Source organism: Dipodomys merriami, unplaced genomic scaffold, assembly GCF_024711535.1.
Source record: "Dipodomys merriami isolate MVZ:Mamm:240054 unplaced genomic scaffold, mDipMer1.0.p SCAF_10, whole genome shotgun sequence".
NCBI lineage: Eukaryota > Metazoa > Chordata > Mammalia > Rodentia > Heteromyidae > Dipodomys > Dipodomys merriami.
In genome coordinates, this window is record NW_027202271.1 from 443,862 (window position 1) to 460,282 (window position 16,421).

Below are 16,421 nucleotides of genomic sequence, written 5' to 3' on the forward strand. Positions count from 1 at the left end.
TATGGCTCAAGTGGTAGAGCACCAGGCTGAGGGCACCCAAGCCATGAGTTCAAGCCCCAGTAAGAACATACAAAAGTCACATGTAGGCTGATGGCAAACCCTTCTGCAGAAGTAAATTTTGCATTGCTGAAAGAAAATAAAGCCACATATAGTGAGTTAGTTTCTCCTGAATGACTTCCATATCATGAACACTAGGGGTGCATCATGAAATACAAGGAAGTTGAACCCAGCATCACAAAGCACAGACCAGTCACCCCACACCCAAGTTTCAATTTCCTTCCAATACAAATAAGGAAACTCAGTCGTGTGATGCTTTCAATACAACCAATTAGTTTGTAATCCTTTCTTTGGCCATACAAAGGAAGGAAAAGAGCTACTTTCCTGGTCCTTTCTTGATGAAAGCAGAAGAGGAAAACATAGTATTTAAGGCACAGAGCAAAGGTTTAAACTTTTCCACTAATATGCACACCCTTGTTGAGTCACTATCCTAATATACACAGTGGCTCTCCACAGTCTTGTCTATCCAATAAAGGGAGTTTAATGCAAAATATTGGCAAAGCCAGGGGCAGTGGCTGACACCAGTAATCCTTCCTAATCTAATCCAGAAGGCTAAGATCTGAGGATCAAGGTTCAGAGTTGGCCCAGGCAGCCAAGTCTGAGACTCTTATCTCCAATTAACCAACAAAAAGCTGGAAGTGAGAGGCTCCATGGAGAGAGTCCAAGGCCCTGAGTTCAACCCTTACTACTGGCCCAAGGAAAATGAATGAATTAGAAGCTAGGAGGTTTCATTCTTATTGTATTCTTACTTAAATCTAAAAAGCTTAGAGATTTTTTTTTTTACTCAAGTAAAATAAGTTTCAGATCCATTTTGCTCTTAAGAGAAATTACAAATTTTATGTAGTTCCTAAATTACTCAGATTTGCTTTTTTTTTTTTTTTTTTTGGGGGGGGGGTCGGTCATGGGGCCTGAACTCTGGGCCTGGGCACTGTCCCTCAGCTCTTCAGCTCAAGACTAGCACTCTACCACTTGAGCCACAATGCCACTTCCTGCTTTTTTTCTGTTTATATGGTGCTGAGGAATAGAACTCAGGGCCTCATGCATGCAAGGCAAGCACTCTACCACTGAGCTACCTTCCCAGCCCCGCAGATTTGCTTTAAAAAAAAAATTTTTTTTTTGAAAAATACTAAGATGGTAGGGGCAGGCTGTCTTTAAAATAAAAAGCCCAGGGACAGTACTCAGGCCCTGAGTTCAGACCCCACAACCAACCAAAAATAAATAAATAAATCTCAATACATTTGGAGAGTTGGGTTACATCTCAAGTTACAATATGAAAAATAAAATCAGGGTAATTTGAATCAGGGTATTAGTTTTCTCCCCCCTTCCTACCCCCTAGTAGAAGGGAAGGAAAGAAGGGAGGAGAGAGTAAAGGGAAGGAAAGTAGGAAGAAGGCAGCACAGCTGAGGACCAGAGTTTAAGATCAGATGGGTAGACAGATAAGATTGATTAAATTGATAAAATAGGTGCAGTGGATCCTGATAAACAGATAATAAATTTAGATAAAAGGCAGCTAGATACAGGGCAGATTATATGAATTATAAGCAGATAAGATAGATTCAATAGGCAGATAAGATGGATATGACAGACAGAAAAATGTAGATTAAATAAATGTATAAAGTCAATTTGAAAAATTAGCTAGATAAAACAGATTAAAAAGATGCTAGATAAAATAGGTTAAGATAGATTAGATAGACTGGCACACAGACACCAGAAGTTAGAACTGGGGCTGAGAAGGTGGCCCAGTGGTAGAGTGCTTGCCTTGCATGCATGAGGCCCTGGGTTCGATTCCTCAGCACCACATAAGCAGAAAAATCTGGAAGTGGTGCTGTGGCTCAAATGGTAGAGCACTATCCTTGAGCTGAAAAGCTGAGAGATAGTGCCCAGGCCCAGAGTCCAGGCCCCATGAACAACAACAACAACAAAAAAGTTAGAACAGAGTACTAAAAAACAACAAAGCAAAACATAAAGCAGTACTAAGCCAGCCAGTGGTTGCTTATACTTATTATAATCCTATAAATACAAAGACTAAGATCTGATGATCATGGTTCAAACCAGCCCAGGCAGTAAAGTCTACAAAAAAAAAAAAAAAAAGCCAGAAGCAAAGCTATGGTTCAAGTGATAAAACACTGGCCCTGAGCAGAAAAGCTCAGGGACAAAGCCTAGGCTCCTGAGTTCAAACCCCAGAACCAGTACAAAAAAAAAAAAAAAAAAAAAGCACTGAAGAATAGAAACTAGCCAAAAACTGGAAAAGGGCATTCCAGAAAGTAGTGTGTCAGACACAGATAAGTACACTGAGAGATAAAGGCATAGAATGAAAAAAGTGCTGTATCATAAAGTGACTTGTGTGTCATACTAAGGAAAAAAGTACCATACTCTACACTGTAATGGTAGATTGAACTTGGAGATGAGCTTAGGGCCTTGTAGTCATAGAAAGGGAAAGTGCCCTAAATTTTTAAAATTAAATCACTCTCTAACACCAGCATGAATGAAACGAAGTGGTAGAAATTAGCCAGCAAACTAAGTTGCTGAAAAAGAAAATGTGTGATCTAGAGTTATACAAATCCAATCAAAACTGAGTAGGAGCCAGGCTGGTGGCCCCCACCTATAATCCTAGCTACTCAGGAGGCTGAGATCTGAGGATCAAGATTCCAAGCCAGCCTGATCAGTAAAGTCCAAGAGACTCTTATCTCCAATTAACCAACGTGGCCAGAAAGGATGCTGTGGCTCAAGTGGTGGAACACCAGCCTTGAACAAAAAAGCCAAGGGACAGTGCCCAGGCCCTGAGTTCAAGCCCCAGTACAGACAGAAAACAAAATAAAGTGAATCTATGAGAAGATATGAAGAATCATGGAAAGTTTTAAGTATAGAGATATTTAATCAGACTCATGATAAATGTGTGATAAAATATCAGTGATAAAAGCCAAAGTCAAGGATGATTTCTAGACTTGTGGATTAGGCTACCAAGTAAACAATAATACTTCAGGAGGCTGAAGCAGGAGGGTTATGAATTAAAAGCCAGCAAAATCTTGAGGAAAATGAAGGTGGGAAGGGGAAAAGGGAAGGAAGGAGGGAGAGGAAGAGGAGGAAGAGAAAGAAGGAAGGAAGGAAGAAGGGAGAAGAGAGGAAGGAGGAGGGAAGAGGAAGAGGAGGAGAGGCAGCAGTGGCAGTGGCAGCGGCAGCTGGAGAATAAGAAGCAAGAGAAAGGTGTTCTAGAATGGGAAAACGTAAGTTCAGCTCTGGGCAGTCGAGTCATCCATCCATGAATATACTAGTTAGTGATATTTAGGAGACGGTGATAGATAGTTCAGACTCCATAGAAAATAGTTGAGCCCAGGAGACAAGTCTGAGCAAGACATAGAGATATGCAACAGATTTAGAAGCCATCATCAAAAAAACTGATTTATCATTAAAGTGTGTGTGTGTGTGTGCGTGCGCGCGCGCGCTCACGCACCCATACTGGGGTTGAACTCAAGGCCTCTTACTCTCACTTGGATTTCTGTTCAAAACTAGCACTCTATCACTTGAGCCACACCTTCACTTCTGCTACTTTGCAATTAATTTGCAGTCTTTCAGAGGGCTGGGAAAGTGGCTCAATGGTAGAGTGCATGAGACCCTGGGTTCGACTCCTTAGCACCACATAAGCAGAAAAAGCTGGAACTGGTGCTATGGCTCAAGTGGTAGAGCGCTAGCTTTAAGCTGAAGAGATGAGGGACAGCACCCAGGCCCAGAGTTCTGGACCCATAACCAGGAGGGAAGGGAGAGAGAGAGACAGAGAGACACAGAGAGGTCTGGGAAAGTAGCTCAGTGGTAGAATGCTTGCCTTGCATGCATGAGGCCCTGAGTTCAATTCCTCAGTACCACATAAGCAGAAAAAACAGAGAGACACAGACTGAGAGAGACAGACAGAGACAGAGAGGGAGGAAGGAAAGGAAGCTAAGCATAATACTAATGCTTTTATTGTAAGCCACAGACAACTGACATACCAATGTGAATGGTCAGATCATTAAATAGCCTAAGTTCTCCCCTGAGATCTGTTCAGGGATGATCTAAGAGGGAGGCTATGTATCTCAAGAGGTTTTCAGTGCAGACAAAGCAATTCTACTAAGGAAAAGAAATGGGAAATGTTAGAAAATAGAAGACATAACATACCAGACAGCATACAGCCCATCATGGTACTTCTTGTTCCCATAATTCCCTTGGCTTATTCTCATAAAGACCATGGTTCCTGTTCAAAATCTGACCTCAGGAGTAAGGTAGTGCATGCCTGGTAGTGTATGACCAAACTTACTGCCATGTGCATGCCCTGTATCAGAGACCAATGAGGGACCCACATTCACCAGTGAACCTTCACTGACCAATCACAACCATGGTAGGAAGAAAATTAATAATATAGCATAAAGGCCACTTTCCTGAGGGACTTCATTGGACTCTCAACCCCAGGTTGCCTCTCTACAGAATCTGTACTCTATTTTCAATTATCTTGCTGCTTTCCTACTTCACTGCTCCTCTGCCTCTTAATTCTGTACCTGGTGAAGAATGGACCAGTGCCCCTAGATGGCATCCCTGTTGTAGGAAAGAATGCCCCCACACACAATTTTTTTCTGTGAGGAGGGTGAGAGTATGTCTGCTTTCTCTTTAATGGACCAAGTCATGCTCCTTTTTACTAAGTACAACTTGCAAAACCTGTACTTAGAGTAACCTGTAAATGTTTTATAACATTTGACTTCTAAGTTGACTTCTAAGCATCTCCACAAAATTATTGGTTGATGATCTAGAAGATTTCGTCAATCATGGGGTAGTAAAGTAATAGTATACCATCACTACTAATTTAAGATTATGTTAAAAAGCAAATTTCTGAGGTGTAAAACTGTCCAAAAAGAAATGTACCTATTACCTGACTTATATAACTACAACCCCTCTGTACATCACCTTTATAATAACAACAAAAAATGAAATGTTTTTGGTTTTTTGCTTTGTATCTCTGCCATATTCTACTATTATAAAATTATGGGTTTTAAATCCAGGGACTAGTACTGCTACTTTTCCCACTACGTTTAAGCTCATCAACCATATACTATACCAATATGAGGATCTTCTGCAACGTCTCCATATATTCAAGAACTTACATATATTTGTTCAGATACCAGTCTCTGCAACTCTCCTTACACTAAGAGATTAGTGTTGTGACAAAGGAGCAGAAGAGCCTGAGTTTCTGTAGACAATAGTCCCACTACCATTTACTCCCTATACTCCCTTTGAATCAATTGAATTTACTGTGGTTCCAATTTTTAGGTAATACACTGAAAATTCATAAATAAACTTTTTTTTTTGGTTGGTCTTATGGCTTGAACTCTGAACCTGGGCACTGTCTCTCAGCTCTTCAGCTCAAGGCTAGTGCTCTACCACTTGAGCCACAGCACCACTTCAGGCTTTTTCTATTTATGTGGTGCTGAGGAATCAAACCCAGGGCCTCATGCATGCAAGGCAAGCACTCTACCACCTTCCCAGCCCCTATGCCATTCTTTTTTGTGTGTTGGTCCTGGGGCTTGAACTCAGGATGCTGTCCTTGAGCTTTTGTGCTCAATGCTGGTATTCTACCATTTGAGCCATAACTCCACTGCTAGCTTTTTGATGATTAAATGAAAATAATAATCTCATGGTCTTTTGTGCCTGGGCTAGCTTCAAAGCTCAATTCTCAGATCACTGTCTCCCAAGTACAGTTAGGATTATATGAGCCACCAAGTGCCCAGCTTGGACTATTTTTTTAAATAACTCATTATTCACTAGGGTATTAAGAGGCAACTTTTATTTCAACATCCCAAAGAAGTTTCTATTTCCTGTAGAGTGATAGGAAAGTTTGTTACTTTATTCAGAATAGGCTGAAACCAGGTCATCTCTGGGATGAGAATAACAATGATTTTATTATACGTTCTGGGCCTTGAACTCTAGGCTTTGATCTCTTGCTTGGCATTTTTGATCAAGGCTTCAGCTCTACCACTTGAGCCATACCTCTTCCAGATATTTTTCTGATTGCCTGGGGGTTGGCTTTGAACCACCTTCAATAAACTTTCAAAGTTGCTCCAACATTAAATATCAATAACTAAACTCCTTTCATTGTATACATATGCAACACTATTCAAACCCTATTTCAGCCATTATCAGCACAGTTATTTGTGGATAAAAACAAAGTACTGACACTGAATTTCAGTCAATAAATAGTTAAATGTAACATCCAAAAACAGTAAGTGGCTTTTAAAAATTACAAGATAAGGGCTGGGAAGATGGCTCAGTGGTAGAGCGCTTGCCTTACATGCCTGAGGCCCTGGGTTCCATTCCTCAGCACCACATATGCAAAAAGAAAAAAGCCGGAAGTGGCGCTGTGGCTCAAGTGGTAGAGCGCTAGCCTTGGGCTGAAGAGCTGAGGGACAGCGCCGAAGCCCAGAGTTCAGGCCCCATGACCGGACCCAAAAAATTAAAAATAAATAAAATAAAAATTACAAGATAAGCCAGGGCTAGTGGCTCATTCCTGTAATCCTAACTACTTAGGAGGCTGAGATCTGAGAATCGCGGTTCAAAGCCAGCCTAGGCAGGAAAATCCATCAAACTCTTATCCCAGTTAACCACCAGAAAACCAGAGGTTGCACTGTGGCTCAAGTGGTAGAGCACTAGCTTTGAGCTGAAGAGCTCAGAGACAACACCCAGGCTCTGAGTTCAAGCCCCATAACTGACAAAAAAAAAAAAATTCAAGATATGCCCAGTACCCATGGCTTACAGCCATCATCCTAGCCACTCTGGAGGCTGAGAGATCTGAGGATCATAGTTCAGCGACAGCCTGCGCAGGAGACAGCCTGGGTAGGAAAGTCCATGAGACACTTCAATTAACCACCAAAAAGCTGGAAGCAGAGTTGTGGCAAGTGGCGCAGCATCAGTCCTGACTAAGTTCAAGCCCTAGGACTAGCAGGAAAAAAAAAAAATTCAAGAGAACAACCACAATGATTTGAACATTCTATTCTGTAAAGAAGTTAATAACAGTTACAAGTTCTCATTTCTGAATCCTGACAGGTATATCTGAGAAAGGCAATTCTGAATGGAAGGAAAAGTAAGGTAACTGATAAATATATGAGCAAGCCAGAATCTATAGGTTGGAATTTTTTTTAATTTTATTTTATTTTATTTGAGAACATACTGTACAAAGGGGCTACAATTACATGGGCAGGATAATGCATACATTTCTTACCAAGCATTGCAGCCTCCTCCTTTGTTTACCCTTCACCTCCCTTCCCAGCCTCCCCCCTCCCTAGGTTGGAATTTTGTATGTGTGTGTGTGCACGTGCATGAGCGCGTTGATCTTGGGGCTTGAACTAAGGTCTTGAATGATGTCCCTTAGCTTTTTCTGCTCAAGGCTGGTGCTCTACCACTTGAGCCACACATCCACTTTTGGTTTTTTGGTGGTTTACTGAAGATAAGATCTCTTGGACTGACCAAGACAGCTTCCAAACATGATTCTCATATCTCAGGCTTCTGAATAGATAGGATTCTAGACATGAGCCAGAGGCGCCTGGCTCACTCTGACTTCAATGTTTCATTTACTCTAGTAAAATTAGAACAATAAAAACACTCCAGACAGTTGTGAGGATTAAACCCAGGTAAGTAAGGGAAAAAGTAAGAAAAAGGTTCCAAATAACAAGTAGCATTATACAGTGAGTGTTATTATCATTGGACTAGATCACCTGAATTATGTTCACAAAGGCCTTGTTCAGGTGGTCTGATAGAATTCAATCCCTCCCTATTTTGCTTCCAGATAAGATGCATTTTGTACCCTAGTTAATTTGGATGGGTACATTTCTCTCCTATTAGATGAAACATCCTTTGAGAGAGAAATCACAACACACTTTAGTGTACTAGGCAGTATCTTATTCCTTGTTGCCTCTCATTCCTCTCTCTCTCTAAAGGCTGTAAATAATAATATCCAGTCAATGAGTACTTACCTAGATACTGAAAGTTTATTTAAGTACATGTAAATACTGGACATACATTGCCAAATGTTTATGATTTGAACAAAAAACATTAGGGAGAACAGACCTCAGGACCAATGGAATAGAACTGAAAACCCAGAAATGAACCTACAGACCTAACGACATCTAATCTTTGATAAGGGAGCTAAAAAAATAGAATGGAAGTAAGACAGCCTCTACAGTAAATGGTGCTGGCAAAATTGGTTAACTACTTGTAGAAAACTAAAGCTAGATCCTTATATATCACCCTGCACCAGAATCAACTCCAAATGGATCAAAGACCTCAGAGTCAAAGCAGACACTCTGAAAACATTACAGGATGGAATAGGAGAAACACTAGGTCTCCTTGGCACAGGCCAAAATTTTCTTAATAGAGACCCAGAAACACAACAAATCAAAGAAAGGTTGGACAAATGGGATTGCATGAAATTGCAGAGCTTCTGCATGACAAAGGACATAACTAGCAAGATCAATAGAAAGCCCACAGATTGGGAGAAGATCTTCACTAGCCATACAACAGACAAGGGTCTCATATCTAAAATATACCTAGAACTCAAAAAATTAAATCCCCCAACAACAAATCTTCAAAGAAACAACTGCCCAATAAATAAGTGAGCTAAAGACTTAAAGAGAAACTTCTCTGAAGAGGAAAGAAGGATGGCCAATAGACACATGAAGAAATGCTCAACCTCTCTAGCCATAAAAGAAATGCAAATCAAAACAACATTGAGATACCAATTCACCCCAGTTAGAATGGCTATAATCAAGAACTCTGATAACAACAGATGCTGGAGGGGATGTGGACAGAAGGGAACCTTACTGCATTGTTGGTGGGAGTGTAAACTTGTTCAACCACTTTGGAAAGCAGTATGGAGGTTCCTCAAAAGACTCAACATAGAGCTCCCCTATGACCCAGCAATCCCACTTTTGAGCATTTACCCAAATGTTCACAAACAAGACCACACTAAAGCTACCAGCAAGACTATGTTTATTGCAGCCTTATTTACCATAGCTAAGATATGGAACCAACCCAGATGCCCCTCAGTAGATGAATGGATTAAGAAAATGTGATATATATACACAATGGAATTCTATGCCTCCATCAGAAAGAATGACATTGCCCCATTTCTTAGGAACTGGAAAGACTTGGAAAAAATTATATTAAGTGAAGTAGCCAGGCCCAAAGAAACATAGGTCCCATGGTTTCCCTTATTTGCAATAACTAGTATATGTCTGAGTCAAGCAGAAAAGATCAGATAAGTTGATGTTAGGGAAATGAACCCTAAGATATGTATTCAAATGTTTTTTTCTGGAAGTGGCGCTGTCGCTCAAGCGGTAGAGCGCTATCCTTGAACTGAAGAGCTGAGGGACAGCGCCCAGGCCCAGAGTTCAGGCCCCATGACCACCACCAACAACAACAAAAAGAACAAAAATGGTGTCTACTACCTCAAATGTTTTTTGTTTTTTTTTGTCGGTCGTGGGGCTTGAACTCTGGGCCTGGGCGCTGTCCCTCAGCTCTTCAGCTCAAGGCGAGCACTCTACCACTTGAGCTACAGCACCACTTCCGGTTTTCTGGTGGTTTATTGGAGATAGGAGTCTCACAGTCTCTCCTGCCCGGGCTGGCTTTGAACCGCAATCCTCAGATCTCAGCCTCCTGAGTAGCTAGGATTACAGGCGTGAGCCACCAGCGCCCGGCTCAAATGTTTTTTTCTTTCATGCAAAAGAAAAAACATCTATAAGATTATTTCTTCATTGCTTTGTATGTCCCTCCCCCAGGTATAACCCCCTGCTTTCACTGTATTTGATGTTGTTAAATTTGTGGAGGGGAAGGGAAAAAACAAATCGTTTAAATAGGGATACAGGTGGACCCATTGCAATAATGAGACGTACAAGTCCTATGTCAAAAACGAACTTTACAACTTTGGGGGGGGGGGCTGGGTGAAGGGGGGAGGATGGGATGGGATGGGAAGGGGAAACAAAGGAGGAGGCTACAATGCTTGATAAGAAATGTACTCATTTTATCTGCCCATGTAATTATAACCCCTCTGTACAGTATTTTCACAAAAAAAAAAAAAAAACATTAGGGAGAAGGGAAAAAGAAAGGAGTCACTTAATTATTATTTTAAGTTAACAAGCCAGATGCAGGCTGATTCATGCCAATAATCCAAGCTACTTAGGAAGCTGAGATCTGAGGATCAGGGTTCAAAGTCAGGAAAGCCCAAGAGACTCTTGTCTCCAATTAGTTGGAAGCAGGGCCCTGAGTTCAAGGCCAAAGATTGCTTTCATTATTTCCTTCAAAAAGCTATAGTGCTTTTAAATATAAAAGTCCAATAGATGGGCTGGGAAGGTGGCTCAGTGGTAGAACACTTGCCTTGCATGCAGGAGGCCGTGGGTTCGATTCCTCAGCACCACAAAGCAAAAAGAAAAAAGCCAGAAGTGGCACTGTAGCTCAAGTGGTACAGCCTTGAGCTGACGAGCTGAGGGACAGTGCCCAGGCCCAGAGTTTAGGCCCCACAACTGGACCCCCCCCAAAAGAAAGTCCAATAGCAAACTTTCTGCATATGTCAAGTCTAACCTAATTATAACTTGCCCATCTGCTGCTTTTGATGGAATTCTCAGATGCTCACTTAATTTACCATACAATTATTTATGTAACATAAAATCATCTTCATAATTTCTGGCTTTAATTTGTACCCTCTTAAAAAATGTACTATCAGGGGCTGGGAAATTGGTTCAGTGGTAAAGCGTTTGCATGCATGAGGCCCTGGGTTCGATTCCTCAGCACAACATAAGCAAAAAGAAAAAAGCCAGAAGTGGCACTGTGGCTCAAGTGGTAGAGCGCTAGCCTTGAGCTGAAGAGCTGAGGGACAGCACCCAGGCCCAGAGTTCAGGCCCCACAACCGGACCCAAAAAAAAAAAAAGTACTATCAAGGGGCTGGGAAGGTGGCTCAGTGGTAGAGTGCTTGCCTCGCATGCATGAGGCCAAGGGTTCGATTCCTCAGCATCACATAAACAGAAAAGGCCAGAAGTGGAGCTGTGGTTCAAGTGATAGAGCGCTAGCCTTGAGCTGAAGAGCTGAGGGACAGCACCAGGCCCAGAATTCAAGCCCCATGACCACCAACAACAACAAAAATGTACTATCAAAAAACTTACTTTTAGCGGGGCGCCAGTGGCTCATACCTGTAATTCTAGCTACTCAGGAGGCTGAGATCTGAAGATTACAGTTCAAAGCCAGCCTGGGCAGGAAACTCCGTGAGACATCTCCAATAAACCACTAGAAAGCCGGAAGTGGTGCTGTGGCTCAAGTGGTAGAGTGCTCCCCTTGAGCTGAAGAGCACAGGGACAGCGCCCAAGCCCAGAGTTCAAACCCCATGACTGACCAAAAAAAAAAAAAAAAAATCACTTTTAAAGTCTTTTTAGCAGATCACTGGATATCACCTTTTAGAGTGTTAGCTTACTTTACTAAGACAATGTTTTCCTTACTTAAAGAAGAAAAAAAGTTTTTTTCTGAAAAGGGTTAAATTAAACCCACTATTTTATCATTTTCTAGATGGTATAATTATTACTTCATTCTTATAATGTCCTAGCTTTTGAAATTAAATTTCACAATGGTACTCACTAGATACATTTAAAAATGAACTATACACCCAGATGCCCCTCAGTAGATGAATGGATCAAGAAAATGTGGTATATATACACAATGGAATTCTATGCCTCCATCAGAAAGAATGACATTGCCCATTTGTTAGGAAATGGAAAGGTTTGGAAAAAATTATATTAAGTGAAGTAAGCCAGGCCCAAAGAAACATAGGTCCCATGGTTTCCCTTATTTGCAATATCTAGTATAGGTATGAGTCAAGCGGAAAAGGTCAGATAATGTGATGTTAGGAAAATGAACCCTTAAATATGTATTTTAATGTTTTCGTTTCTTTCATGCATGTGTTTCTAACGCATTTATAAGATTATTTCTTTGTTGCTTTGTATGTCCCTCCCCCACAGGGTAACCCCGGCTTTCACTATATTTGATGTCAGTATAACATATGGAGGAGATGGGGACAAACAAGTCGTTTAAGGATTCAGGTGGACCTGTTGCAACAATGAGAAGTACAAAATGTCATGTCAAAACCAGCTTTACAATGTTGGTGTGGGGGGGGGGGGTGATTGGGTGGGGGGGAGGGGAGAGGCTGGGAAGGGAGGTGAAGGGTAAACAAAGGAGGCTGCAATGCTTGGTAAGAAATGTATGCATTATCCTGCCCATGTAATTGTAACCCCTCTGTACAGTATGTTCTCAAATAAAATAAAATAAAATAAAATTAAATTAAAAAAAAATGAACTACACAACTTGTGAGTAGAGACAGAAGGGGAAAAAAACCAACAGAAAAAGGAAAGGGGTAACATTGTCCAAAAAGAAATGTACTCTTCACCTGATTCACATAACTGCAACTCTGTATATCAACTTTATAATAATATAAAAATAAATTAAATTTCAGAATAAGAAATTGCTAAGGACAACTTATAATTTGCACAAATAATCTTACATTTCTATTCTTTGACTTATTTGTTGTTTACAAAAACAAAAACAAAAAATAGCCAGGGCATGGGTGGATCACACCTTGTAATCATAGCTACTCAGGAGGCTAAAATCTGAGGATTGTGGTTCAAAGTCAGCCCAAGAAGGAGACTCTTATCTCCAGTTAATCACCAGAAAACAAAGTGGTGCTGTGGCTCAAAGTGGTAGAGTCGTGAGCAAAAAGCTCAGAGACAGTGCCCAAGACCTGAATTCAAGCCCCATGACTGATAGAAAATTTTTAAAAAATTTTAAAAAAAATCTGGAGAAGAGCTGTCCTCATTGAATGTGGTTTTTCTAAGTCTAATTTTCTGATTCTCCAGTGGCAGGGTCTTTCAAAACACAACTAACTACACCCAACTATGCATGTCATTCAAAAATCCCAGCCAAATGGGAAAATGGAAAACATCTCATCTTTTGTTCTCTTTAATTTTTTAATATAACTTCATTGTTATTATTATAGTGTTATATAGAGGGGTTATCATTTCAAAAGTAAGGTAATGAGTACATTTCTTTTTCTGAACAATGTCACCCCTTCCTTCACTTTCCCCCTAGTTTCCCCTTCCCATCCATGCCTATAAGTTACAAAGCTCAGTGAAGTCCAAGAAAAAAAAATGACTCATACCTCTAGGCAACGAATAACATTGTAATTTAACATCTTATCTTGGAATAATTTCTCTCTCCAAATAAACACCAGAGGGTTGATTCACTTGCACTGCCTCTCAGCCACAGGAGAAGGAGTTCAATAAACAACGTAATTGTTTTATATAGAGAGGCATAGAGAGAAAAGCCATTCAAATTCAAAGAGGTTTCCAGTACTTTATACAATATATGCATACAATATATAGTGTACTTACAAAAATCTCTATTAGGAAAGCAAAATAAGGCTGAAGAAAAACTTACAGTAGAGGGAAGACCAATCAACTTTCAAACATCACACCGAAGACAAGTTCTCATTCATCAATCCCCTCCTAAAGTCATAAGCATAGTAGTTTCCTCATATTTTATCAGTAATAAGGCTAATTCTCAGGCCATTTCCAAGTCAGCTGCTTCTATAAAAGATTACCCCAAGTAGGGCAATGATGCTCACACCTATAATCCTAAACTACTCAGGAGATTGAGATCAGACAATCCCAGATCAAAGCCAACATAGGCAGAAAAGTCCGGTCTCATCTCCAATTAAGCAACAAAAAACAAAAGTGGTAGAAAGACAGCTTTGAGCAAAAAAGCTAAGCGAGATTGTGAGGCCTTCAGTTCAAGCTCGGGTATTGGCACAGGGGTGTTACCTAGCAACGAAAATCCTATCACATCTTTGGATAGTGCCCTCACCCCTGACCCCTTTCCAACCCCATTAGCCCAGAAAACAAAAGTTACATCAGCAAACGCAAGAGCCTGAGTTTTGAAAGTAGTTTGTTCTTTTGCTGTCAACCTGACAACTTTTTAAAGGTGAAATAACCCCCACACAATGGATTTGATCTTTCTTATTTACACATATGAGACACCAACCATTTTTTCTAGATACCAAAGCTAAGCAAAAAAAAAAAAAAAAGGTGGGAGGGGCTGGGGAAGGTGGCTCAGTGGTAGAGTGCTTGCCTTGCATGCCTGAGGCCCTGGGTTTGATTCCTCAGCACCACATAAGCAAAAAGAAAAAAGCCGGAAGTGGTGCTTTGGCTCAAGTGGTAGAGCGCTAGTCTTGAGCTGAAGAGCTGAGGGACAGCGTCCAGGCCCAGAGTTCAGGCCCCACGACCGGACCCAAAAAAAAGGTGGGAGAATGAAAGGATGAGTGGAAGAAAATGATGTTGAAAGGGGTGCGTTCCAACTGAAGGGCAGATTTTTTGTGACGAGGGTTATTGGGTTGTTGGAGGTAAGAGGCTTCCTGCCTGGGCTGGCTTCGAACCTCCAGACTAAAATCTCAGCCTCCTAAGTAGCTAGGGTGACAGGCGGGAGGCACTGGCTCCTGGCTGTAAATTGTTTTGAATCTTCGCGGGTTCGGCAATCTGACGTCCCCGTAGCCCCAACACCGAGAAGCTCGAGCCCAGCCCGGTCCCCGAAGACACCGGCCGAGGCGCGGCGCGGTTGGCGCAAAGCAAGGCCACGCGCAACCGCGAAGCCGGGTGAGGAGTCTGGATGCCGGAGACCCACCGTCGAGAGAGGAAGAGCGACTTCACCAAGGCCAAAGCCCCCTCTCCGGGGCTGGAAGCCGCCTCCCCGGCCCGCGAGGCCGGTCCCATCCGGGAGCGTGGAGAGCCCAGGCCGTCAGACACGTCCAACACCCCCGTCGGCATCGCCTTCCCGGGACACCGAAGACACCGACACCAGCCTCGGCTGTGCAGAGGCGAGGCGCGTGTGGCGCCGCTCCCCTCCCGCTGCCGGGCCGCCGCGGCGCCGCGCACTCACCTGGCCCAGACCCGGCCCCCGGGCCGCCGCAGCCGCCGCAGCCTCCTCAGCACCGGCGCAGGCCCCGACCCCGACCCCGACCCCGGCCCCGGCCCTGGCCCCGGCCCCCGTCCCGCGAGCGGCCGCCGCAGCCTCCACAGCGCCGGCCCCGGAGGGGCCTCCCTCAGCCTCCAAGCTCGTCCAACTCTCTCTGACGTCACAGGACAGCGACGGGAAGTAGTCTTTTGTCGTAAGCGCAGGCTCCGCCCTCCGGCGCCCACCGGGCTGGATGGTGAGCGAGTCTGTGGTCCTCGCGCTCGCCCTCACTAAATTCAGGCCTCAAACTTGTCTCCCAGTGTGTTACGACGCGACTCACTCGTCTTCGTCTTAGATGTCCGGAGGGTTTTTCTTAAGTACATCACAATTCTGTAAAGAGCGGTAGCTTACCCGTAGCTTACCTGTCATCCTAGCTTCTTGGAAGACTGAGATCTGAGGATCGAGGGCCACAGCCCCCCTGCGCAGAATTAAATACCAAAAGCCAGAAGTGGACCTGTGGCTTAGGTGGTAGCACTAGCCATGAGCAAAACAGCTCACGACAGTCTCCAGACCATGAATTCAAGCCTCAGGACCAACACACACACACACACACACACACACACACACACACACACACACACACACACACACACACACACACACACACACACGCCAGGCGCCAATGGCTCATGCACTAGCCATGAGCAAAACAGCTCACGACAGTCTCCAGACCATGAATTCAAGCCTCAGGACCAACACACACACACACACACACACACACACACACACACACACACACACACACACACAGAGGCCAGGTGCCAATGGCTCATGCTTGTAATCCTAGCTATGTGGTAGCACTAGCCATGAGCAAAACAGCTCACGACAGTCTCCAGACCATGAATTCAAGCCTCAGGACCAACACACACACACACACACACACACACACACACACACACACACACGCACACACACACACACACAGGCCAGGTGCCAATGGCTCATGCTTGTAATCCTAGCTATGTGGTAGCACTAGCCATGAGCAAAACAGCTCACGACAGTCTCCAGACCATGAATTCAAGCCTCAGGACCAATACACACACACACACACACACACACACACACACACACACACACACACACACACACACACAGAGAGAGAGAGAGAGAGAGAGGCCAGGCGCCAATGGCTCATGCTTGTAATCCTAGCTATGAGATCAGGATCACGGTTCAAAGCCAGCCCGGACAAAAAAGCCCCTGTGGGAACTCAGTGAGATTGCTGGGCATTGCTGCCATTGCTGGGTCAGACTGTAAGGATCACTGTGGCTGGGATCAAATGAACATGGCTTTGGTTTACTTTGTCCCTGGAA

General features: G+C 43.1%; 1 protein-coding gene across 7 annotated transcripts in view; it reads right to left on the reverse strand.

The window, feature by feature from the left end:
• The window catches only part of Stk38l (serine/threonine kinase 38 like), a 143,285-nt gene that overhangs the window by 112,918 nt on the left and 13,946 nt on the right, over positions 1 to 16,421 (reverse strand). For 2 of the 7 annotated variants that reach the window (XM_070037952.1, XM_070037945.1), the window contains exon 1: positions 15,037 to 15,072. The exons of 3 other annotated variants lie outside the window; for them this stretch is intronic. The gene's annotated coding sequence lies outside the window, so the exon portion shown is untranslated. Of the gene's footprint in view, positions 1 to 15,036; positions 15,103 to 16,421 lie in introns of those variants that run through there. 2 more of the 7 variants (XM_070037965.1, XM_070037958.1) reach the window with 2 other exon arrangements.